Source organism: Mauremys mutica, chromosome 1 (assembly GCF_020497125.1).
Source record: "Mauremys mutica isolate MM-2020 ecotype Southern chromosome 1, ASM2049712v1, whole genome shotgun sequence".
Lineage (NCBI taxonomy): Eukaryota > Metazoa > Chordata > Testudines > Geoemydidae > Mauremys > Mauremys mutica.
In genome coordinates, this window is record NC_059072.1 from 300904781 (window position 1) to 300930056 (window position 25276).

Here is a 25276-nt window from a genome sequence, read left to right on the forward strand (position 1 = left end):
TCTAAGCCCTTTAACTTTGAAACAGTCATATTCAGATGCCTTCTCATAGTTGTTAAACTTGTATTTTTGCTTTGCAACTTTGTAACTCAATAGCCAATGGGATAATGAAAACAGATACTGACTTCTGTAGCATTTAGGAAAACTGTATTTATATTTAAGACAAACTTTACCTCAAAACAGAATTATACTGTTCACTTACAAGTATACAGTTAGTGCGATGCTATAGTACATTAAATTGTGTCTTATTAATTATTAAAAATTCCCTGTTTTGTCTGATCAGAATACATACTTTTACCTAAAGCCACTATAACCTGGGGATCCCTGCAGACCTAAGAACAAAGAGTCCTTTGTAAAATGCTAGTCCCAGAGCTCCTAGCAACAAGCTGCTTAAACACCATCATGCTGATCAGATATTTGAACTTCTATTTCACCCATTCATCAAATCAGCTGCAATAAGCAATAATTTAAGATGGTTTTTAAAACAGGAAGTAAACTCACAGTCATTTGTTCAATGCCTAGGTTTCTGCTTTGAAGTCCAGCGTATTCAAAGCTGTATGTTGGGTTTTAAAATGCATGACACATTCATTTATCCCTGCATTTTCTTTGGGAGGGTTGTACATCATTCCCCTTTCCTACATGAGTTTACATAGAGATTTACTTTGTTTACCAACAACCTGGAAAAGTGAAACAAAACATGGAACTTTAGTGGTAAGTGATGAGAACGCCCCCAAAAGAGGCAAGGACGGATTTCAACAAATGTGTTTTAACATACTCTCAGGTCTAAGAAGATCAGCCCAAAGCAAAACAATGCTTCCTCCTCCACGGTATACTCTGATCTCAACTGCTGTTCGTACGTGCAGAAACACATTGCCTCAACAGCTTATTACATCACCTCCTCCAACCAAGTCAATACTCAGAAAACTTAAAACAGTTACTCACCTTTGTAACTACTGTTCAAGATGTTTTGCTCATATCGATTCCAATTAGGTGTGCACGTGCTGCGTGCACGATCATCAGAGAATTTTTACCCTAGCAACACCCGGTGGGTCGGCTGTGGAGCCCCCTGGAGTGTTGCCTTAAAGGCGCTGGATATATACCCCTGCCGACCCAGCGCCCCCTCAGTTCCTTCTTGCCGGCTACTCCGACAGAGGGGAAGAAGGGCGGGTTTGGAATGGATATGAGCAACACATCTAGAAGAACAACACAGTTACAAAGGTGAGTAACCATCTTTCCTTCTTCGAGTGCTTGCTCATATCAATTCCAGTTAGGTGACTCCCAAGCCTTACCTAGGTGGTGGGGTCAGAGTGAGACATTGCTGACTGCAGAACCGCTGAACCAAATCCGGCATCGTCTCTAGACTGCTGAACTAACGCGTAGTGAGCGGCAAAGGTATGTACTGATGACCAAACCGCAGCTCTAAGATCTCGTGAATCGGAACCTGGGCCAGGAAAGTGGCCAATGAGGCTTGAGCCCTTATGGAGTGGGCGGTAAGGCGTGTAGTCGGGACACCAGCCAAGTCGTAGCAAGCATGGATATAGGCCGTGATCCCAGAGGAGATGTGTTGTGAGGAGACCAGTAGGTCTTTCATCCCGGTTGGCCACTGCAATGAAGAACTGGATCATTTTCCTAAACGGCTTTGTACACTTAACATAGAATGCGAGGGCCCTACAAACGTCCAGAGAGTGCATACGTTGATCCTGCCGTGTAGCGTGCGGCTTTGGATGAAAGATGGGGAGGAAAATGTCCTGATTCACATGAAAAGCTGATACCACCTTGGGGAGAAAGGCATGGCGGGGGCGAAGCTGCACCTTGTCTTTATGAAAAACTGTATACGGCGGCTCCGACATGAGAGCTCTGATTTCAGATATGCGTCTCGCTGAAATGATGGCTACAAGGAAGGCTGTCTTCCAAGATAGGTAAAGGAGTGAGCAGGTGGCCATTGGCTCGAATGAGGGCCCCGTGAGCCTGGAAAGGACCAGGTTAAGGTCCCACACTGGAACTGGTTGTCGCACTTGTGGGTAGAGGCGATCTAAATCCTTCAGAAATCTAACGACCATCGGGTTGGAAAAGACAGAGGAAGCACGTTCTCCTGGATGGAAAGCCAAGATGGCTGCCAGGTGCACCCTGACAGATATTATCGCCAGGCCCTGCTGCTTTAGGGATAGGAGATAGTCTAGGATGAGAGGTATCGACGCCTGCAACGGGGGCGTGTCACGCTGCTTGCCCCAACAGGAGAAACGCCTCCATTTAGCCAGGTATGTGGCTTGAATGGAGGGTTTCCTGTTGCCTAAGAGAACCTGCTGCATCGACTGAGTTAGCCATGCAGCATCCACGCTGTAAGGTGGAGTGATTGCAGGTCGGGGTGACAGTCATCTGTGGTCCTGCGAGATGAGGTTCGGCCACAGTGAGAGTGTGATGAGGCTCTACCAACAATTCCAGGAGTGTGGTGTACCAGTGCTACCTGGCCATGCTGGGGTGACCAGAATCATTCGTGCCTTGTCCCTGTGCAGCTTGAGTAGGACCCTGTGGACCAGCGGGAATGGAGGGAAGGCGTAGAACAGCTGGTCTTTCCATGGATGTAGGAAAGCATCTTAGCTCCCTTGGAACCCTCTCGATTGCTCCCATGGACAGGAGCGTTAGGACATCCTCTATAAGAGGAACAGGGAAGGAGGATGGGGAGAAAGAAAACTGGAGAGACTATCCCTTTTCCACCGTGAGAAGAACCCACCGGTCTGAAGTTATACGGGACCATGCATGGTGGAAATGGGAGAGACAATCTCGAAATGGAGGGGAAGGATCCTGGATGGTGACTGATACACCATCCTTGGGCGCACCTTCAAAAGTTTTGCTTAGGGAGGGCCTTGGTTTTCACCAGGTTGGTGGCCGGTGGATTTCCTTCTATCACCTCGTCCACGTCTTCTATAGAAGTCCTGCCTTGGACAAGGGGGAGGGTAAAACCTTTGAGGCTGCAGCTTAAAAGGCTTGCGCTGGGTCACTGGGTGTGCACACCCAGGGAGTGCACGATAGCCCTAGAATCTTTCAGGCTCTGTAATCTAGAGTCTGTCTTGTCTGAGAACAGGCCTTGCCCATCAAATGGCAAGTCCTGCAGAGTCTGTTGCAGCTTTGGTGGCAGGCCAGATACCTGCAACCAGGAGATGTGTCACATGGTTATGCCCGATGCCAGGGTCCTAGCCGCAGAGTCTGCTGCATCTAAGGAGGCCACCTTTTTGCCCTCCTCCACTAAGGCCTCCAAACTCGTCCCTGGACTCCCGTGGAATTAAGTCCTGAATTTTCCCCATGGAGTTCCACAAGTTATAGCAATATTGGCTCAGGAGCCCTTGTCGGTTTGCGAACCTGAGCTGAAGACCTCCCGCTGAATAAATTTTGCGCCCAAACAGATCTAGACGCCTGGCGTCTTTTGATTTGGGTGCTGGGGCCTGTTGACCATGCTGTTCCCCTGCGTTCACCAAGGATACCACTAGTGAACATGGCTGAGGGTGAGTATAAAGGTACTCATACTCCTTGGAGGGGACAAAGTATTTCCTCTCCACTCCTCTAGCCATCAGTGGGATAGAGGCAGGGGTCTGCCATACTGTCTTGGCGCTGGTCTGGATGGTGCGGATGATGGGCAACGCTACTCGGGACGAGGCCTCCGCCAAAAGGATGTCTACCACCGGGTCCTCCAATTCCACTACCTCCTCTGCTTGGAGGTCCATATTACATATCACCCTACGTAAAAGGTCTTGGTGGGCACGAAGGTCTATTGCGGGAGGACTCAAGGCTGTTGTCCCCGCCACTGCCTCGTCTGGAGAAGATGACGAAGATGCCACAGGGTCCAGGGGATCCTGTGGCGGATCGTGTAGCAAGGAGTTCTGTTGCCCAGGATCCACTACACCAGGGCCTGCCTGCGTTGGGGTAGGTGCAGCTGCTTCCCTACCCCCCCCAGAGGGGGACGACTTATGGTGGCTTCTGGTACCCGGGGTTCTGAATGGGCTGAGCGGGAGGCCCCTGACGGAACTCCTTGAGCTTGGTGGTATGCCTACGGTGCAAAGGACCATTATGCAGGATCTTGATTAAGGTCTTGGCCTTCGTCATGCCATTTACCCACATTACCTTTGCCCTAGCTTGAAGCAGGGTAGGCTGAGCACGAGGCACCCTCAGGCTGTGATGACTGTGAGGCGGAGCGCGAGGGCCAAGACGGCGCAGAGCGCATGTGTGTCGACTCTCCGAGGTGCGGTGAAGACTGGTACCGGTCGCTGGAGAGCGGTGCCAGTGAGGCGTCGGGTGCAGTACCGGGATCGACATCAATGACTGACCCGGTATTGGGATCCAGACCCGGTTCGCGACGACGAATGTCTGCAGGAGCGGTGCCTGAATCGACTCCGGGAAGGTGACTGGCGCTGTGATCGGTGCCGGGAGCAACATTGGGAGTCCGAACGGTACTGCGGCCCAGAGTTGTGCCGAGATGTGGACCAGCGCTGTGAGTACGACTGGCGCCGTGAGAGGGAACAGCGTTGGGACTGCAAACAGCGCCTGGAGCGGGACTGGTGCCACGTCTCCACGCTAGGAGATGGCGGACGTGTTAGGGTAGGCTTTCCCCTAGACTATATAACAGAAGTTGGAGGCGGTGCCGAAGCCTGTGCCAGTGCCGGCTCTGTGAAGGCAATGAGGTCTCTAGGTGTTGTGAATGTCTCCCGTGGCAACGGAAGCCGGGACTCAACCACGGTCCGGATCGGGAAGCCAGTGTGCACCGGACTCAATGGCTCCTCCCTCAGTGCCGGAATCAATGGTGCCAATATTGGCGCTTGTACCCTTGGTTGCTCTGGTGCTGGACGCGACTCAGAGGTTAGCAAAGGAGTGCCGGTGCCTGTTGCTGCAGAACAGTCACCTCCGGCTTGCGCAATCTCTTCTGTCCTGGAGACAGGGAATGGCGCCGAGTCACTTGCACTGGATGCGGTGCTGCAGAGGTCCAGTGCCACGGGCCTCTATCCGGGTCTCCTCGCGGTGCTGAACCTAAAGCCGCCGCCAGGGCACTGTGCACTGACGCGCTTGGTGCCGGAACTTGGCGTGCCGATAGGGGATCCGGGCTAAGGGCCGTCTCCATAAGGAGCTGCTTGAACCTAAAGTCCCGCTCCTTTTTGGTTCTAGGTCTGAATGCCTTACAGATCTTACACTTCTTGGCCTGGTGGAACTCCCTGAGACACTTCAGGCAAGAGTCGTTGGGGGGGGTCTCCCGTTGGCATAGGCTTTGAGTAGGTTGAACACGGCTTAAAACCCGGCGCCTTGGGCATGAGCCCTGGCGGCAGGCATGGAGGAAGGGGGAGAACTCCTTCCAACCTGCTCAACTTAACTACAAGCCTAACTTTATAACTATAACACTATTTACACTATACTAACTATAACAACTAGAACAACTATCTAAAACCAGGAAGCAAAAGCTAGGGAGAGTGGAGGAGAGCTATGCCGCGCTCCACAGTTCCAACAACCGTCATGGGTGGTAAGAGGGAATTTAGGGGGCGCTGGGTCGACAGGGGTATATATTCAACGCCATTAAGGCGCCACTCCAGGGGGCTCCACAGCCAACCCACCAGGTGTTGCTAGGGTAAAAATTATCCGATGATCGTGCATGCAGCGTGCGCACAACTAATTGGAATCGATGAGCAAGCACTCAAAGAAGAATGAAACAATTTAGAAATGTTATTTAGTAAGTAACATTAGTCTTAGTAATCAAACAAGGGTATTTTTTAACTTAGCTGGTGTCACTCCTGATCAGAACCAACTGAACAATGCCGGTGGCCTTGCAGTTCCTGCTTCTGCACCACCTTACACAGAAACCACTCTTCAGTTTTGAAGAGACGGAAAAGAGAAAGGAGCACGCCACAAAAGAACTAGAAGTCTCTGAAGCACTTAGGTGAATCATCACCTCTTTTTAAGCATTGCAGGCCCTAGTAATGAATTCTGGTACATCTGTCACAACTGAATTCTGTTTTCTGAAAAGGGAGGAGGAGAACTAAACTTTGATTCTAGAAGCCTGGTGTTGTGTGTGGTGCCCAAGAGTAGTACAAACTAATATTCCACATAAATCTTAAACAGTAGCACCACATTTTGTATTGTATCCCTCCAACATAAAACTAGTATTAGATATGCTTTTTAAAAAATTATTTTACAATATGCACTGACTGGATGGTATATGTAACAGCTAGGTATTAAGCAATATATGCATGCAAAGTAACAATTTTTTTTTTCCCCTGATCAACATGCTGGATCCTGTGCTAAATGAAACATTTAGCTGGATTCTGTAGTCCCAAACTGTTTTCCCCCTTTAACATAAAACTACATTTGCTCTCTGCTGGCCCAATTACTTACATGATTCAAATCCTTTTGAACTTGAATGCACTGTTCATTTGTTCTGCTCCAAATTTAGAAACTACACACTGAGGATGTTTCCCAGACCCATGTCCAAATACCTGAGGGGTCTGAATGAAGGTCCCCTACTTCCTCCTTCCACAAAATATTGACCACTGGTATATTCTATAAACCTTTCCAACCAAGTTTTATGGCAATCTTTACCTTCTGCTCTTAGAAAGTCTTTTCCTCCCCAACATCTACGTGTATTTTACATCTTCCATGCCTCTAAATTAGGATTACCAAAGAGTCTGAGGAGGTTACAAATCAGAACTAAATCACTAAGTGTTTTACAACATATCAACAGATTCTCTTTAATAGCTAAGAGTGTCTCAGTTACAGGACTAAGAATAGTCAGTCACCCTTCCAGCTGCTTAACCTGTCATTCACGAAGAGAAGTCTGTACTTGAGTCTAACCTGAGTGTGAAAAAACAATGGTGAAATTCATGGGGGAAGTGTCAAATTAAAAAAAGTTATGGGGGAAATGGAGGAACCGGGGGATGTCCGGGAATGTCCATGATCTATGCCAATATGACTAGCCTTCAGTAAAAGTCTACAATAGTTCTAAGTAAGATTTGGAAAGCAGATAAGAGAAGTGTCACTAAAAACAGAATCATCACACTTGTCAGTTTTCAGACATTAAAACTCACTAATCTATAGTTTTGTGATTAGTTTTAAGATAATTGCAAGGTATGTAGAGCTCCATGTAAGCCATGGAGAGATAAAAAGGCTTCTATGCTGCCAGGTGCAGCAAGTCACACCACCTCAAAAGAATGGCTCATATGTCAATTAATAAATTTGTAGTGCTCCTTACCTTCTAAGCTTTCATAATATTGGATTGGGTAAAGTGAGCAAAAAATTTTCCCTCTAGTGATATTAGAACAGACTAAACCTGTCATTCAACTCCCTGCTTCTTCAGCTGTGCAGAACTTGATTACATCATTTTACATCCTTCCCTTTTCCATTACACCCCTTTGCACAGCCTGTGAAAAGACAGTGGCCCTTCCTCTCACACTACAAATAATGGCTCTCCATCCTTATTGCTAAACCTTTGTCTGTGCACTAAGCATTTCACCTTGATGGTTGCAGACACCTCTGATAAGAATGGGAACTGGAGGGTGGGTGAGATAAGAAACCTATTTAACTGAACCCTTCATGTCTTCATCTTTCTTTATATTTCAGATTCCCTGCCACAGTCTGTCAATGTTGGTTTGTGCTTTAATTTACTGAGGCTAAGTCTACACATAAAATGTTGTAGGGGCACAGAAGAAAAAGCCTTCCCATCAATGTAGTAAATCCACCTCCCCGAGAGGTGGTAGCTAGGTTGACAGAAGAATTCCTACCACTATCTATATGCAGATTTAGGTTAGCTTAACTATGTCGCTCAGGGGTGTGGATTTTTCACACCTCTGAATGACATAAGTGGGTCAGTCTAATTTTCTAGTGTTATGCATGACTATGCCACTATACAACTGATATTGTATAACACCATTCCATTAACTCACGTTAGCCTGCGGCCTATTTGTTTGCCTCGACAGTCCGGCAGATTTAGATCCATATTATCAATTTTTTGTTGTTGGCCTTTAGAGTTTAACTTTTGTTCTTATTCTTGAGATCTGATTCAGCCCGTAACAGAATAAGTGCCTAATGTATGGCTAATCACCACTACTATTGGTACAATCTAAGTATTGTACTTTTGCCTATTTAGTTCCATTGCATAGAATAACCCAATTAGATACTTGTACACTAGGCCATTAATTTGAGATAAAGCTTTACTTCTAACAATTGTTATGTTTACACTCAAGAGTAGAATACCTTTTAAATTAGGTACATACACTTTCTCCTAATTATTTTTTAAACCGAAGCGCTTTCCCTTTCCAGCATCGACATCATGGATTCCTTCTGAAGGTCTTTCCTGCCGATCACTGTACTCTCCCCATGCTTCAGGAAAATGCAAATCAAGCTTTACTGTTTTTGATGCTCCACTGATACCGGTATTTGTTTGCAATGTTTTTGCTAGTTCTTATTACATGTACCTCTGCTGCAAATGGCCCTGAACCAGAGTCTTATTATATGACAATTATCCCTGAAAGGTGATTTACAAAACAATTCCTAACATATAAGATGCAGCCTTCTTAATCTTTAAATCATTTCAATAACAGCAGCTTCAAACATCTGAGCGAGAGTAGTGATAACAGGGTTAGACCTCGACTTAGTCTCCTTCAGTTGGAGTAACTCATTAGCTAAAGCAGCAGGCAGGAACAGAAAGGAGGGACGCATGCACACTACATTATCACCATACAACCCCACTTTCTAAAAATAGAAACCTATGAACTTGGGAAAATTTCTTGAGAGCTTGATCTGATAAACACTGTTGTGAGCACCACATCACTATTTATATAAATAGGATTTAAATGTGTTTAAAACGAGCATTTTTAAAATTAATGCCGCTGACGGACATATTACAGACAAGAGTCTTGGTTTCTGACAAACACAATGTCATTCTGGATTCTCACTATTTGCACAAAGGTGAAGACATTTCACAATTTATTTTCATAGATTACAAGGCCAAAAGGGATCACTGTGATCATATAGTCTAACCTCCTGCATAACACAGCCAGACCTTCCCCCAAATAATTCCTAAATCCTATCTTTTAGATAAGCACCCAATCTTGATACAGTAACTCCTCACTTAAAGTCATCCCGGTTAATGTTGTTACGTTGCTGATCAATTAGAGAACATGCTCGTTTAAAGCTGCACAATGTTCTCTTATAATGTTGTTTGGCAGCCACCTGCTTTGTCCATTGCTTGCAGAAAGAGCAGCCCTTTGGAGCTAGCTGGTGGGGTCTTGGAATCAGGGTGGATCGGCAGCTCCCCTATCAGCTCCCCTAAATTTCCACCCAGCAGGCTATCAATTGCCAGGCAGTTCAGCTGTCCCTCCTCTCACTGCTGTGTGCTGCTCTTGCCCTCTGCCTTGGAGCTGCTCCCAGGAGCCTCCTGCTTGCTGTCCGGGGGTGGGGGGGGAGGGATAGTGTCAGGGTGTCCCCCTCCCTGCCCCCTGCTCCTTTACCCCATCTCCACAGAGTGTGTGTGTGTGGTGGGGGAGGAGACAGGGAGACACATGACAGGGCTCAAGATGGATGGAGCTTGCTGGCAGCAGCTGCTGTCTCAACTGGCTGATCTACTTTAAAAGGCAATATACTTAGAGTGGGGTCAGCATACTTAAAGGGGCAATGAGCATCTCTCTCACACACACAAGATGTGTGTCTCGGTCTCTCTCTGCCATGCTGTCTCCCCTCCCTCCATTCATTATGCCTTGTAGAGTGTGAGGCTACATTAACAATGTGTTAACCCTTGAGGGCTCAGCCAAGTGCTAGTTCATCATTTAGCAGTAAGGCATTCCCTGGGAAATATCCCACCCTGTGACTTCACCACCTCAACCAAGTTTCGCAATCATCATTGCTGTGTACAGTATTAAATTGTTTGTTTAAAACTTACACTGTGTATATTATATATAAAAATATAGTCTTTTGTCAGGCTTTCCCTGGAACCTAATTTCCCCCCCACACACACACACACATTAATTCTTATGGGTAAACTGGATTCACTTAACATCATTTCGCTTAAAGTAGCATTTTTCAAGAAAATAACTACAACGTTAAGCGAGGACTTACTGTATAAATATGGTCAGTGATGGAGACTCCACCACAACCCTTAGTAAATTGTTCCAATATGTAATTATCCTCACTGTCAAAAATGTACACCATATTTCTAGTCTGAATTTGTCTAGCTTCAACTTCCAGCCACTGGATCATGTTATATTTTTCTCTGCTAGACTAAGGAGCCCATTATTAGACATTTGTTCCCAATGTAGATACTTGAGGACTGTAAGCAAGTCACCCTTAAACCATCTTTGTTAAGCTAAATAGACTGACTTCCTTCAGCCCAGCACTATAAAGGCATATTTACTAATTCTTCAATCATTCTCATGACTCTTCTCTGATCCTTCTCCAATTTATCAATATCATTCTTGAACCAGGGGCATCAGAACTGCACACAGTATTCCAGAAGCGGTCACACCAGTGTCAAATTCAGAGGTAAAATAACCTCTTTACTCCTCCTCTAGATTCCCGTTTATGCATCCCATGATTGCATCAGCATCACATTGGGAGCTCATGTTCACCTCATTAGCCACAACTACCCCCAAATCTTTTTCAGAGTTACAGCTTCCAAAAACAGAGTCCTCCATCCTCTGTGTATAGCTTACATTCTGTTCCTAGATGTATACCTTTACATTTAGCCATATTAAAATACATAGTTTGCTTGCATCCAGTTTGCCAAATGAATCAGATCACACTGAACCCATGACCCGTCCTTCGTTAATTTACCACTCCCCCAATGTGTGTGTCACATACAAATGTTATCCAGGACGATTTTATGTTTTCTTACAGGTCACTGATAAAAATGTTAAAGAGCAACGAGTCAAAAACAGATCCATGTAGGACCCTACTGGAAATAAACTTACTTGCCAGTTATTTTCTGATGCCACATTTATAGCTGATAAAATTTATGTTTGTGCACTCTCATATCAACTTCTGCAGTTAAGTTCTAATTTTGTGTTTGCAACAGAGGATGTTATGAATCTTACTTTATCATTAGAATAAATATTAATATTTAGATAATGTTTAATTAACTAGTTTCCTATTTTGCTTAAAAGTTAGATACTTGAGATACAAGTATTTGTATCTCAAGTTTTGTTACAGTAGGACTGCAATATATTAAAGATCAATTTATGTTTGTTTCAACACCTATTCATAAGTTAAGAGCACAGGAGAAGCTTCTTGACAGGTTAACTTTAAGTCCTGATTACAGTACAACTAAACCAATTTGTAGCCCATTAGCAATATGAATAGCTATCATTTAGGTCCCCTACCATGGTTATTCCTTGGTTAATAAATGCAGCAGCTAATGACAGATTACTGTCCATAGTCACAGCATGAGATTTATGGGTCAGATTCAAGTGCAGTGAAGGGAGGGAAAGAGAATAAATCAGGAGTTTAAAAACAGAGAAAGTGGAATTTCAAGAAATGTTTAACCTATACTAGAAATATGCACAGTTCTGTAGGCCAAGGTCACCCCAAACAGCAGGGACTTCCCCCAAACTCTGTGTGCCACCCTCCCACCTCCCTCTCTTTCAGGGATTCTCTACAAACCCCCTCACCTCCATTCCAGGGGCTCTGTGTTCTCCCACCCCCAAGGCCCTTCCGCCTGATTTGCCCCTCCCCTCTACGTCTGAGAGAAGTTTCAATCAGGGTGTCAATATTTTAAACTCTATTGGGACAATGGGCAGAGCCAAGATGGAGTGTTATGCTGGCACTTATTAGTGGATACCACCTTTATTCTACAGACAATAAGAAACCTGATTGAAGCTAATGGTCTTCTAACCAGATGCCAGGGATGCCAAGAGTACTATTTTTTCCATTCGATTTATGCATTTTTCACAAAAATCAATAGGGTTTTTCCTATTGATATCTGTAACATTCCCTACACTTGGAAATAGATTAGATGGCCATCCAAAAGTTATGTTACAGACAGATACCATCAAGTTGAGTTTAAAGTTCGGCTAAAAATTCAGTTAACAACATCCTTAGAAGTAAAACCCCCTTTAAAGGTCCTTTTTTAAGGCAAAAAGGCTTCACCTGGAACTCCTAACTGAAATCTAGAAGCTCTAGGTCCTAGTCTAGGCTGAACTAACCTACATTAAGTTTCTCAAAGAGGGATAGGCCCTCTGGACGGGAGTAAGCACTATAGCTAGAACACATTTCTGAGCTAAGCTGAACTCCCAGGCTGAAGCTAACTTCCATGCTACACCAAACTTCCAACCAGAGTGAGCTTCTAGGCTATGCCACATTCCCGACTAACATATATTTCTGAGTGATGCTAAACCCCTAAACTGGAAAGCTCATTACAGCTGGAGCAGGCTTCTGATTAGCCTGAGCTCCCACAGGAATGAGCTCCTTCCTAACAAGTTCTGACCAATCAACTCAGTACACCTCACTGAAAAAGACGACAGCCAAAAGCTGCATCTTCCAGTACCATAAAAAAAGTCACACATTACCAGAAAGTTTATAATCTAAATTAGGACTGTCAAACAATTAAAAAATTAACTGCAATTAATCACACTGTTAATTAATAGAATACCATTTATTTAAATATTTTTTGATGTTTTCTACATTTTCAAATATATTGATTTCAATTACAACAGAATACAAAAGTGTACATTGCTCACTTCATATTTATTTATTACAAATATTTGCACTGTAAAAACCAAAAGAAACAGTATTTTCAATTCACCTAATATAAGTACTGTAGTGCAAAAGCTGAACTTACAAATGTTGAATCATATACAAAAAATAACTGCATTCAAAAATAAAAATGTAAAACTTCAGAGCCTACAATTCCACTCAGTCCTACTTCAGGCAATCACTCACACAAACAAGTTTGCAGGAGATAACGCTGCCCCTTTCTTGTTTACCATGTCACCTGAAAGTGAGAAAAGGCTTTCGCATGGCCTTTTGTAATCAGCGTCTCAAGATATTTATGTGCCAGATGTGCTAAAGATTCATATGTCCCTTCATGCTTCAACCACCATTCCAGAGGAAATGCATCCATGCTGATGGCAGGTTCTGCTCAATGATCCAAAGCAGAGCGGACCGATGCATTTTCATTTTCGTCATCTGAGTCAGATTCCATCAGCAGAAGGTTGATTTTCTTTTTCGGTAGTTTGGGTTCTGTAGTTTCCGCATCTGAGTGTTGCTCTTTTAAGACTTCTGAAAGCATGCTCCACACCTCGTCCGTCTCAGATTTTGTCAAATCTGCAGTGACAATGTTCGTAAATCAAACAATATGTGCTGGGTCATCAACCGAGACTGTTACAACATAAAATTTATGTCAGAATGCAGCTAAAACAGAGCAGGAGACATACAATTATCTCCCAAGAAGTTCAGTCGCTACTTTAATTAATGCATTATTTTTTTTAAATGAGCATCATCATTATGGAAAGCATGTCCTCTGGAATGGTGGCCGAAGGATGAAGGGGCATATGAATGTTTAGCATATCTGGCACATGAATACCTTGCAACTCCAGCTACAAAAGCGCCATGCGAATGCCTGTTCTCACTTTCAGGTGACACTGAAAATAACAAACAGGCAGCAGTATCTCCCGCAAATGTAAGGAAACTTGTTTGTCTTAGCATTGCTGAACAAGAAGCAGGATTGAGAGGACCTGTAGGCTCTAAACTTTTACATTGTTATATAACTGAACTCTAAAACAAAACAAACAAAATCTACATCTGTAAGTTGCACTTTCACAATAAAGAGATTGCAATACAGTACTTGTCTGAGTTTCACAATAAAGAGATTGCACTACAGTACTTGTCTGAGGTGAATTGAAAAATACTATTTCTTTTGTTAATCATTTTTACAGAGCAAATATTTGTAACAAAAATTAATATAAAATGAGCACTGTACACATATTGTGTTGTAACTGAAATCAAAATAGTTCAAAATGTAGAAAAACCATCCACAAATATTTAATAAATTTCAACTGGTATTCTACTGTTCAACAGTGCAATTAAAACTGCGATTAATCGTGATTAATTTTTCTAAGTCAATCGTGTGAGTTAACTGTGATTAATCGACAGCACTAATCTAAATCTTTATTTCATTAGAAGGAAGCAGAAACCAACTGTGCAATTAGGTTTCACGTTCCTCTCATTTGGGACTCATTTAGGAATTAATACATACATTTGACACTTTCACAAACCTTTCACCTGGGCCTCCACAATCTCGATTCTCAGCTCCCTTGCCATTACTGGCAGTTTAAGGTAGCCCATAGTTATCCCCCTGTAATCAGGCTAAAAGCTGTTTTTCTGAGTAAACAGGATCACCTGACCACGTCTGTATACCCGGGTTGTCCTGTGCTCCTTCTCATCTTTTGCAGGCCATCCAGAGCACAATGCCCTACATGCTACTACAGTAGACACTCGTTAGTAGCAACATATTGGTGCCCTTTTGCTATGTTGCTTCTGTGAAGCTGTTGCTGTGATGGAGAGTGTCATCTGACCAAAGGTAGCCTGCTTTTTTGATAAAGTAAAACAACGACAGTACATGCTAACAATCTATAGTTGTAACAATGCAATGTATGTTTATTATTCCTACAGTAGTACATTAGTATACATACTGTACATTTTAAACGTGCTCTGTTCTGCATTTGTAGCCTGTCACCATATTGTATCAAGACAGCGGTGGTAACTGATTTAACGATAAAAAAAATCAAGTTTTATTTTTTACGTTTTAAGAATAATAAAACCTCAACCATGACAAACACAACCTTTTGATCTTACTTGAAAACATTTTTTGTACTTGCATTTAACTGTAATACAGTATGTACAAAGTAAGTCACCCTGGACAAGGTGTCTACTAAGCAAATAGTGTAATAACCTAAATTAAAGTATTATTCCACATCAATGTATTCTATTCATATAGTAAGTATCAACTGTTTGAGTTTTGGCTAGGGAAAAGCCCTGTCATCAACCAAGTGCCTTTTGCTGGTTCCATAGAATTCCATTCAGATTTGTTAGAGTTGTAAACTGCTGACAGTCATCACTTCCCTGCTACGTTTTGAATCAATTGCTGATTGATGTTGACAGCATGCCAAAACTCCCAAATGTTCTAAGGCTAGGGCCTAGCAGCTGCAGTACACACTGCACTGGGAACCACCAGGAGAATAAATTCAGCCTGGCTGCTGCCAAAACCGACATAACAGCAGGATGGAAGGAAGAGAGTAAGCATGCACAAAGCTAGTCTCTTGTCCAAAACATGGGGACTTGCACATGGCCTCAGTGACCCATCCTCCCCATCAGTGAGCACCACTTGGGGCAAGCGTACTCCTTTTCTGGAGGCAGAAGAGAATCCTTGAAAATGAAAGCAGTAAGAACCAGGAGAAAAATGAATTCTAGAAACACCTCTGCTGACATGTTCATTCTGTACCCTTCACAGCTATTAAGCAAAGTCTTATATCCCACAGAGGTTAAGCTCCAAATACAACCCAGCTCTGATATGGCATACCCAAATCCCATACACTTAGCTACACTGCCTCTGTGTCCTTGTCCTTTTCTATTGCATGTATAAAACTGGGATAGTCATGCATAGATAACCCACTGTTTCAATGTGTTGTACATCATCCTCCAGTGGCTGGTTCAAGGGGGCTGCAGCAGGGTGGGTTGATCCACCTCAATCAAGGGAATTTAAAACAATTTAAATCATCAAGTGGAAAGTCTCAATTTAATTCACTGATTTTAATCAGCTTTTCCATTTGTGCATCAGTTATTTTCTAAAGAAAGGTACATTCATTGGTTGAGAACCATTAAAACATGTTGATTTACAACTAACTAGAGTCGTTACGCTAGATTTGGTACCTCTTTTTGCTACCGAGGATACATTATAACTATATACATTTATTTAAGCAATGATACAGCTTAATATTTTCAAATTTTTATTAATTGTACATTTTTAGTATGTTAGAAAATGGTGAAAGATATATTCCTTTTTACTAGATAATTAACTTTTTGTCCATGGTTTGTGTCATACTTCATTTGAAAGGTGACTATAATTTAATTAAACAGACAAAACAGTATTTATTTTTTATATAAATGTTTTAAGAGATAAGTTTAGGCCTAAGCATATTAAAATTAAATCAGAATATAAAACATTAACAGAAATAATTCAAATAAAAAAAATCTGATTTTATTTTTTTTCCCCCCCAAAAATTGATTATCCAATTCGAATTAAAAATATTCTTCTGCCACCAGCTAATATAGTTATTTCTGTAGCTCAAGTGGCAGAAAATTCAGGATGCAAGCCCTGATAATGATGCAGGATGGGGCCTAATGACAGTTGCACAAAAACAGAATTTTTTTAACCTTTTTCCTTTCATACATTCCATAATTTAAATAAAATTTCTTTTAATGGTTTCTTATATGCAACATGGTAAAATCTTAGTCTTTTCCCACCATATTTGTTCGACAAAGAAGAATCAAGAATCTTGACTAACATCCAATTGACATACTCAGCACAAAGAATATTAAGTATTTCTTTACTCTTTCCTGGAGAAAGAATGGTGAATAAGATTGCATTTTGCACATGAAATTCGAGATAACCATATGAAGTGGAACTGTCCCAGTAATACAAGTGATCTTGACATAAGCACTGCATTTTGGCTCCCCCTGCTGGAAATAAGTCTTTAAAACAACTGATGCTATTAATGCAGTAAACCCTCCTTCACAATTCCTCCCACAAAAGTAAGGAGTGAGTAACTAAGTTTGTGGCTTTAGCCACCACAGATGCATGACCTATGTTACTACAATTAAGAGTTACAGTGGTAATCTGTAACATATACAGCACCTACCTATGCATTTCTCAGATATCAGATTCAAAAAATTTGTATTAGAAATATGAGCTGGTCAGATGTCTATGTACTGATGCCATTAAGTATATATACACACATGCAGTAGAACCTCAGAGTTACGGACCGCAGAGTTACAAATTGACGAGTCAACTGCTCACCTTATTCGGAACCAGAAACACACAATCAGGCAGCAGCAGAGACAAAAATCAAACAAAACAAACCCAAAACAAAACAAACCCACCAGCAAGCAGTACAGTACTGTGTTAAACATAAACTACTAAAAAATAAAGGGAAAGCTGTATAAGTCAACGTTCAGTTGTAAACTTTTGAAAGAACAACCATAATGTTTTGTTCAGAGTTATGAACAACACCCATTCCCAAGGTGTTCGTAACTTTGAGGTTCTACTGTGTCATATTCTAGCTATGGTGTACCACAACAACATGTTCAAATAAACAAGCTGAGGGCTATTCGGGAAACAGTAGTTTCTCATTACAGGTATGCTAAATGGAGGAGGCGGCAAGTGGATGGCTTCAGATTACATAGTTCACACAAATGCTGTTTGCAAAAGGAAAACCTATTGATATACAGGGATTGGAGGGTGTTGTAATGGCAAAAGCTAGAGACAAAATTGTGGTTTCCAAGAATGATTATGTAGATATGGTACCTTACTCAGCAGATCTGCTCTCTGTATATTCAGTCAGATAAGCTGTTTCAAAAAATTGTTTTAATATTTCATCATTGTTAGCACAGCAGAGTCAACACAACGCTAGAAGAGATACATTCTTTTCTGGATCCAGTACCAAAATTGTTTAATTTTGATTGCAGAACTTTTATTGCCGGCTGTGAACAAGCCAGAAGACAGCGTCACTTTCAGATCCTAGGTAGCCTTAGCAGATCTAGTAGACTGAGTACACTTGCCCACATCAGGCTACATAAGACAAGAACTCTAGTTACAAGGAAACGCTTTAAGAGAAGACAAATTTGCAGCAAATGGTTTAGAGAATTTTCTTTCACGTAGGACTTGGATAAATGTCTGAAACAAATGTAATACACCTCTAACCCGATGTAACGTGACCTGATAGAACGTGGGTTCGCATACAACACGGTAAAGCTCTGACACACTACTCTGAGCAGCGTGTTAAGGGTGTCGGGCCAGGTTGGGGTTGAGGGGTTTGATAAGTAGCAGAGGGTCTCGGGGGGTGGTCAGGGGCTCCCCCCCATGGTCTGGGGGGCAGGAGCTGTGGGAGGGCACTTTTGGGGGCCCCGCAGTCCCAGAGTGGCCCGGGGGATTAGCGGGGGGCCGGGAGCAGCTCGCTCTGGGGAGGGGGAAGGGATCACCCCTGCACTTACCAGCAGCGGCGGAAGCAGAGCAGCCCGGCCCCAGCCCGCTCCAGTCTGACAGGTCCCAGCAGCAGCGCTCCGCTTCCTGCCACAGGTGAGTACGAGGGGCATCCTTTCCCCAACCTCCCTGCACTCACCTGCGGTGGGAACTGAACCCCTGCGACTGGGAGGTGGCAGAGTGGAGTGGGCTGAGGCCATGTCACTCCGCTTCCCGCCGCTGGCGAGTGCAGAAGGCGTCCTTTTCCTAACCTCCCTGCACTCACTGGCGGCGGGAAGCGGAACAGCCCAGCTCCAGCCAGCTCCACTCCACCAGCTCCCAGCCGTGGCGCTCCGCTTCCCACTGCAGGTGGGTGCAGGACCTTTCCCCAGCCGCCTTCCAGCAACATGGCTGGGGCCGCGGCAAGGAAAGCGGAGCAGGCTGAGGCCGCATTACTCCTCTTCCCACCACAGGTGAGTGGGGGGGGGGGCATCCCTTCCCCAACCTCTCCACACTCACCGACAGCAGGAAGCCGAGCGCCATGGCTGGGAGCAGGCTGGGGCCGGGCTGCTCGCTTCCTGCCGCTGCTGGTGAGTGCCTGTCAGGGGGTAGGGAGGGGTGGATAGAGGTCGGAACAGTCAGAGGACAGGGGGGTTGGGTAGGGGGTCTCTGGAGGGGGCGGTCATGAAACAAGGAACAGAGGGGCAAAGTAAGTTTGATATAATTCCGTCTCACCTATAATGCGGTGAGATTTTTTGTCTCCCGAGGACTGCGTTATATCGGGGTAGAGGTGTACTAAATACAGCTCTCTCTAATAGTCACCTAGAGATTTAGGTTTTCCTGTATTTCTATAAAGTTACAAGTAATATTTTAAAACAATCTGGATCAAGTCAGATATTAGAAGGGGAGTTCGAAGGGCAACAGGAGAGAAATTCTGACCTTGGAATAAGAAATAGGTAACAGTTTAAGTTCTAGGAGGTAGATGCCACAAGAAGAGATGGATACCAAACACTGTGGGCACAAGTAAGAGTTAGATACCCTGAAAGCTATTTGGATATGGTTACCTCAGCTTTCAAGAGGTCAGCTCTACACCAAGAGAGAATGTCAAAGAGTCAGAAAATTAGATTAGTAAAGGACAGTAGGATGTAGATGAGTTTTCTTTCCCCAGAGATGGGCAAAGGACAGAAGGCCAGCACTGCTACCTTCAGAAAACCTATAGCTCACTAATAAGGAAGCAGTACTGGCAATGACTTGAAGTTATTATTTGGTTGAGAAAAATACCCTACTTATAGCCAGATTATGAGAACAGTGGGAGTTTTCAAAAGTGTGTGGCACCCAGCAAGAGTTTTGCTCCAATTGTGGGTGTGCTGCTTTTTTATTAAATCTGGCACTTAGTCTCCCAAAGTTTGGTGGCCTGGATTTTCTGCAGGACATAGATCGTGGGAGAGTTTGATTGAGTTTAAAGAGTCTAAACTGCTGTAGCCATCAAGGAAAATGGTAGCTGGAAAAAGTATTCCTATATTCAGAGTTTTTAACAGATATGTCCTTTGAAGCCCGCCCAAAGGCTATCGGTTGGGACCCACATGAGTGTTGAAACTGTTTAAGACTTTTTTTAATGTTTTCATCACACTTTTGTTAAGTCTAGACAGTATTCACAGAACTACAAACTTCATACCCAACTTCAGATTTTTCCCCCTACTCAAAAATGAGCTAGATACAAGTAATACACTCCCAGTACATGTTCTCTATTTTTGCAAATTGTCTGAGATATTTGTATAAATTAGACACATTATATTGGTGGCTCCATTACCAAAAGAGACATACCAGAAATCCCAGCTTTAGGGTGTTAAAAGTTAAAATCTACATAAGGTAGCTCTGCTTTGTTCTTTTAAGACAGTTTTCAAGCAGCATGAATTAGAAAGTTTCTCAAGAGAGAGATGATCCTCTTGGATAAAAAACAAACAGATGATGTGTTCTAGATTCTTGGACACCAAGATCAGTAATTTAAATACTACTGAAGAAAGTTACACAGCTCATGTTTTACTTGCTCCAGTGGTACCTGCATAGTTCGCATGTGACCCATGTTTTACCACAGTTGTCATGAGATACACAGACTACATTTGTTTTCACCTTTTTAAAACAGCAAAAATAAATTACAGAAGTTATATTTCCTCTCTTATCGTGTAATATTGAAACAATCTTAAGTGGCAGTCAGATGTTGGCACCACACAAGAAAGTAGCTTCATCCAAACCACATTTTGCCCTTTCCACAAAATAAAGTATCTATATTAGTGTGTGTCTAACACTTACGTTAAGTGTGCAATATCACCCTATTAGAAGTCGTCGTCTCTGGTTTTGAATATTAAAAAAGCCAACCTGATGCCTCTTAATTCCCCATAATGGTTAAAACACTATCTTCAAACAAACTCATCTAAATCAGGAAATCCACCTAGGAAAGTTCTTGAATACAGTTATTAAAAGAATTTTTAAAAGTGCATTTCTATCTGAAAATAAAATCCACCAGGAGGTAAGACATCATTTTAGAAAAAACTAGGAAAAGCCAGGAGTAAACTATCAAGTATTAATCAGTATATTACAAAATCTTAGCCTCAGATTTTCTTTAGCTCTATAGGATTTAAGTTTTGGGGGTGGTTTTAAACTTGAACTTGACTAACAAGCTAAAACCAGAACCATGAAAGTGGACCTTGCAATCACTGTAAACATCAAAGGTTATCTGACTACAGCTTCACTTTAAAAGGCCCAAAATGTGTGCCTCTCAACCATTATAAATTCCATATATTGTGCTATCAAAGCTTATAGCTTTCACTGAAATCACAAATTTAGTTTTGTTCATAATACAAGCTTGCAACACGCACCCCTCCCCATCTTCCTTAACTCCATCCTGAATATCAGTTCTCAGTTCAAGCTGCATAGCTTGTAACTCACGAACAGAGGTTTTATAATTAAATGTAAAGTTCACTTAGTCTTTCCAATTTGAGGATAAGCAAGAATACATTTTGCACTGTGAGAGATGCAATTCCAAGAACGAAAAAAGCTTTATTTAGATGGAGTTAAAAAGAGCCTATCAACTTGAAAAGAGTTCCCAATTCCATCTAAATGTTGTATCTGCCATTGTTTCAAGTAACACTTAGAACAGCTATCAGATTAGTAAACATGTCAGTAAATTTGTTTACTTTGCATTTGTCAGCATTTTGTGTAATTAGTTTTATTTATGCTGCACACACTTTAGGCCTTCCAAAACACTGTTTCTCAGTAAACTGCTGTAGCTGAGCTGAAAAACTTAAATTGCAGCAAGTAAAAATACAAACAAAAGTGGTGAGAGAGGTGGCAGTTCTGGTTATGTTCTCAGGACTGCTGTAAGATTTTTAAATATAAAGCAGGGAAGAAAACTTTAGATTAGATTTTTTTTAATGGCATTTAAAAATATTCAGGTTATACCAGGCCAATGTTTTTGAAAGGTTGCTCTAATAGTCAACATTAAAAAAAATCTAGTGACAGAGCCATTTAAGACTCAGAATGCATTACCTTTTAAAATTTAACGGTATAAACTCGGAAAAATTCAGTGTAGTTTCAGCACACCAGTCTTCACTCTGCACCTATACCCACGGATTATCTGAAAACCTTCACCAGTGACAAATAAAAATTAATTCTGCCCTCTTAAATATATGAATTTCATTTCTCTCTCTCTCTTTATATATATATATATATATATAAAGAGAGAGAGAGATGGCAGAGATATAGATAGATATAAATGAAATACCAATGTTGACTATTTCACTGTTGATCATATTAACATCCTGTTCATTTACTTATCCCAAAATTTCAAACTCTCATCTGACACCATTCCTAATCTCAAAATGCCCCAAATGTCCTTTAACTGCCACAACTTCTAGCTTCTCCATTCACCCCCCCCATACAACTTTTGATACAGTTATGCATATTCCTAGAAGATTCTGAATCAGCCTCAAAGTTAAAAATTTAGGGGCATAGAAAGATTTCATATTATATTCATTTTAACAGAATATGCTACACTGATTTATTGAATTCAATGAAAATATATACAAAGCCTCATCTCTTAGCATATATGAAAATGCCACATAATCTCCAGTTTGCTGCATAGAGCACTGCAGAAACTACAAAATTCAGGCTTGCCATTAAATATATAGGGCCTTGCATATGCCATAGTTTCCTCTCAGGAGTTATTACTTTAGGATCTGCAGGCCAACCTGTGTTAACAGCACAGGGTGAAGATGGATCTCTAGACTCGTATCTAATCAGGGAAATCGATGCCATAAAGGATATAAGGTAGATTGGGCTCTCCAGCCCATACTGGAGGTGGTTGTGATTTCTGGACTTCTCAAGAAAGACAAGATGTTGTAGGCTCTGGTCTGTAGTAGGTATGAACACTTCAGTCTAAGTTGTGGTGGACTTGCCAAGTCAGCATTTAAAGTAACAGTGGAAGCAGTAGTCTGTGCTTCATATTGTTACTGTGAGTGGTTATCAGCAGGAGTCAGTGTTAAAGCAGTGCTGAAACTTAAACTGAGATACCAGAATTTCAGGTGTTTTAACGAAAAACTCAAAACACACCCCTCTCCCTAAAAACAGCTAATATTTTAGGAGACAAAGTAAAACACTCAGCCTTAGTTTTTGAAAGATTTTGTAATAGTTTTTTTATTATTATTATTAAAGCAACTACATTTGAGACTGTTACCTTACTGTGTTAAGACTACTCATAATTCATTCCAGTTAGGCTCCACTGGCTGGTCAAAACTTATAGCACTGATTTCAGTTATCACAAACTTCATCCTAACTTAGTGTTTCTTCACATGTCAAGAGGGCACACTCAACTACTATTTCCACAATGAAAGACTTGAGCAACTACCTACCAAAAGATCGCTTTATGGCAGAAATTCTTATTCTGCTCAGCTAAGAATCAAGGTTGCACAGTCTCAGCGTATTCAAGTGGAGAAGAAAAGGAAATGCAAGATACCTAAACCAAAACCTAGAATGACTTTAAAGTCAACCAAAAAGAGATTATGGATTGCTCAGCTCCACACCAGCTGACTCAGATGAAATGCCTCCATATGGGGCTGTAGATGCCCACTTTACCTTTTAAGAAGTTATTTTGTTATTTTATAGTGCTCAAGAGCATATGAGGTGCTTTGCAGAACAGATACAGTGACACAGTTCCTGCCTCAAAGAGCTTACCATATAACTTCAGACATGATACAATGAGTATGATACTAACAGTAAGGTCAGAAAGGACAAAGGGGTCTCCTTCTCACGCCTCACCTTGGGCCTATCTGCCCCCCAACCCTCAACACAGGTGTTATCACAGCTCTCAAGCTGTAAGTTTATCCTGGTGCTCCCCTTCTCTCATCTCCCATGCCAAAACAGCTCTACTGCAGAGTACTGCTTAGTTCCTCCATGCACCCTTTCACAACAGCTTGGCCACCCACAGGATTGCGCCGAACACTGTGGAACCAGTGTAAGTATAAGTAAAAGGCCAATACACCCCTCTTTCCTACCTAAGGCCCTTCAGGCTTTGGATCTACAGGGCATGTCTACATGGCAATTAAAAACCCATGGCTGGCCCATGCCAGCTGACTTGGGCTTGCAGGGCTCGGGCTGTTTAATTACAGAATAGATGCTGAAGCTCAGGCTGCAGCCGGGGCTCAGGATCCTGTGAGGTGGAAGGGTACAAGTGCCTGGACTCCAACCTGAGCCTGAACAGTTACACCACAAATAAACAGCCCTTTAGCCCAAGCCAGCTGGTACAGGCCAGGTGCTGGTGTCCAACTGCAGCATAGACATATCCATAGATAAATCTCTGCTTGTATTAAGGTAAAGGTTCAGGCTTAGCCCTATGAGTAAATCTCTACTTATATTAATGAAAAGGAGCTAAGTTACTGACAGTCAAATTGACCACCTGATTTTTGATCACTGAAAACCTTAAAAAAATTCTTGAAAACATCTTTCAAAAGCAAGTATTTGGGTTTATATCAGTTTAAACCCAAATTTTTCATGTCCCGGATCTCCACAGACCTGCCCCACATACACACTCAAGAGTCCCCGTCGGATGGTTCAGTGTACCTGAACAGAGGGGGAACAAAGAGGGTAACTGCTGGTTGGTGGGTATTGCTGCTGGCCAGTGGGGGGAGCAAGACAGGTAGGGAGCCTGGTCCTGATAGCAACAGGACTGCAAAGAGGAGAGCACAAGGCTGCACCCAGTGAGTACTGGCCCCACAATTGCTTCCCCTGCCCTTCAGCATGGCCCCAGGGCACAGCGCCCCACTTGCTTTCCCCTGCCTGCCATGAGTGTGAGGCACCTGCTGTCTCCCCCAAGAGTACTAGGCACCCTATCTCCTCTGCCCATTGAGAATACTGGACACCCCTTCCTCCTTCCCCATCCACAGTACCTCCCCCCACCCTCCTCAATGAGTACCAGGCACATTCTTCCATCCCATCCAGAGTGCTGGTGTCAGGGACACCCATCCGCTTCCCCTGCCAGACAGAGCCTCCCCTCCCCTCCCCAACTCCAGCTTGTCTACGGAGCTGAGAAGGCCCTTCATTTCCTGGGAATTTATCAGTGTTTATTACAAAAATTGATGATAAACACTGATAAATGCCCAGGAAATCAAGGGCCTCAGTTATACCCAATACTGCATAGCATACCTCCTTGTCTCTTATACTGAGATTTATCAAAGATGCTGAAAAATCATGCTGCCGTCAAATGCTTAAACACTGTTTCAAGTATAGCATGGATTCGTGAAAAGCATCCAAGAGTTAACTGCATGGCAATTTTTTGCAGGCAGTCATCTGAAGAAAGGCTATATTAAGAATGCCTAAATTACTGCAACACTTAGGTTTTAAGTCAAGTCTGACAACTTGTTTGCTGTAGGCAATTCAAAGTTGCCTTGAATGACAAGCAACCTTTAACTCCTAAAAGTTTAGGAAAGGTTTTATAAGTAGTTTATAATTTGGAGATTATGAATATATAAAGAGATGTGCACCATAGCAGTCTTTTTCTAGTGGCAGGTAAAAACATCCACACTTTATAAA

The 25276-nt window shown here is 42.7% G+C and overlaps 1 protein-coding gene across 2 annotated transcripts in view; it reads right to left on the bottom strand.

The window, feature by feature from the left end:
- The window catches only part of SUGT1 (SGT1 homolog, MIS12 kinetochore complex assembly cochaperone), a 54444-nt gene that overhangs the window by 4355 nt on the left and 24813 nt on the right, over positions 1-25276 (bottom strand). The window lies entirely within an intron of this gene.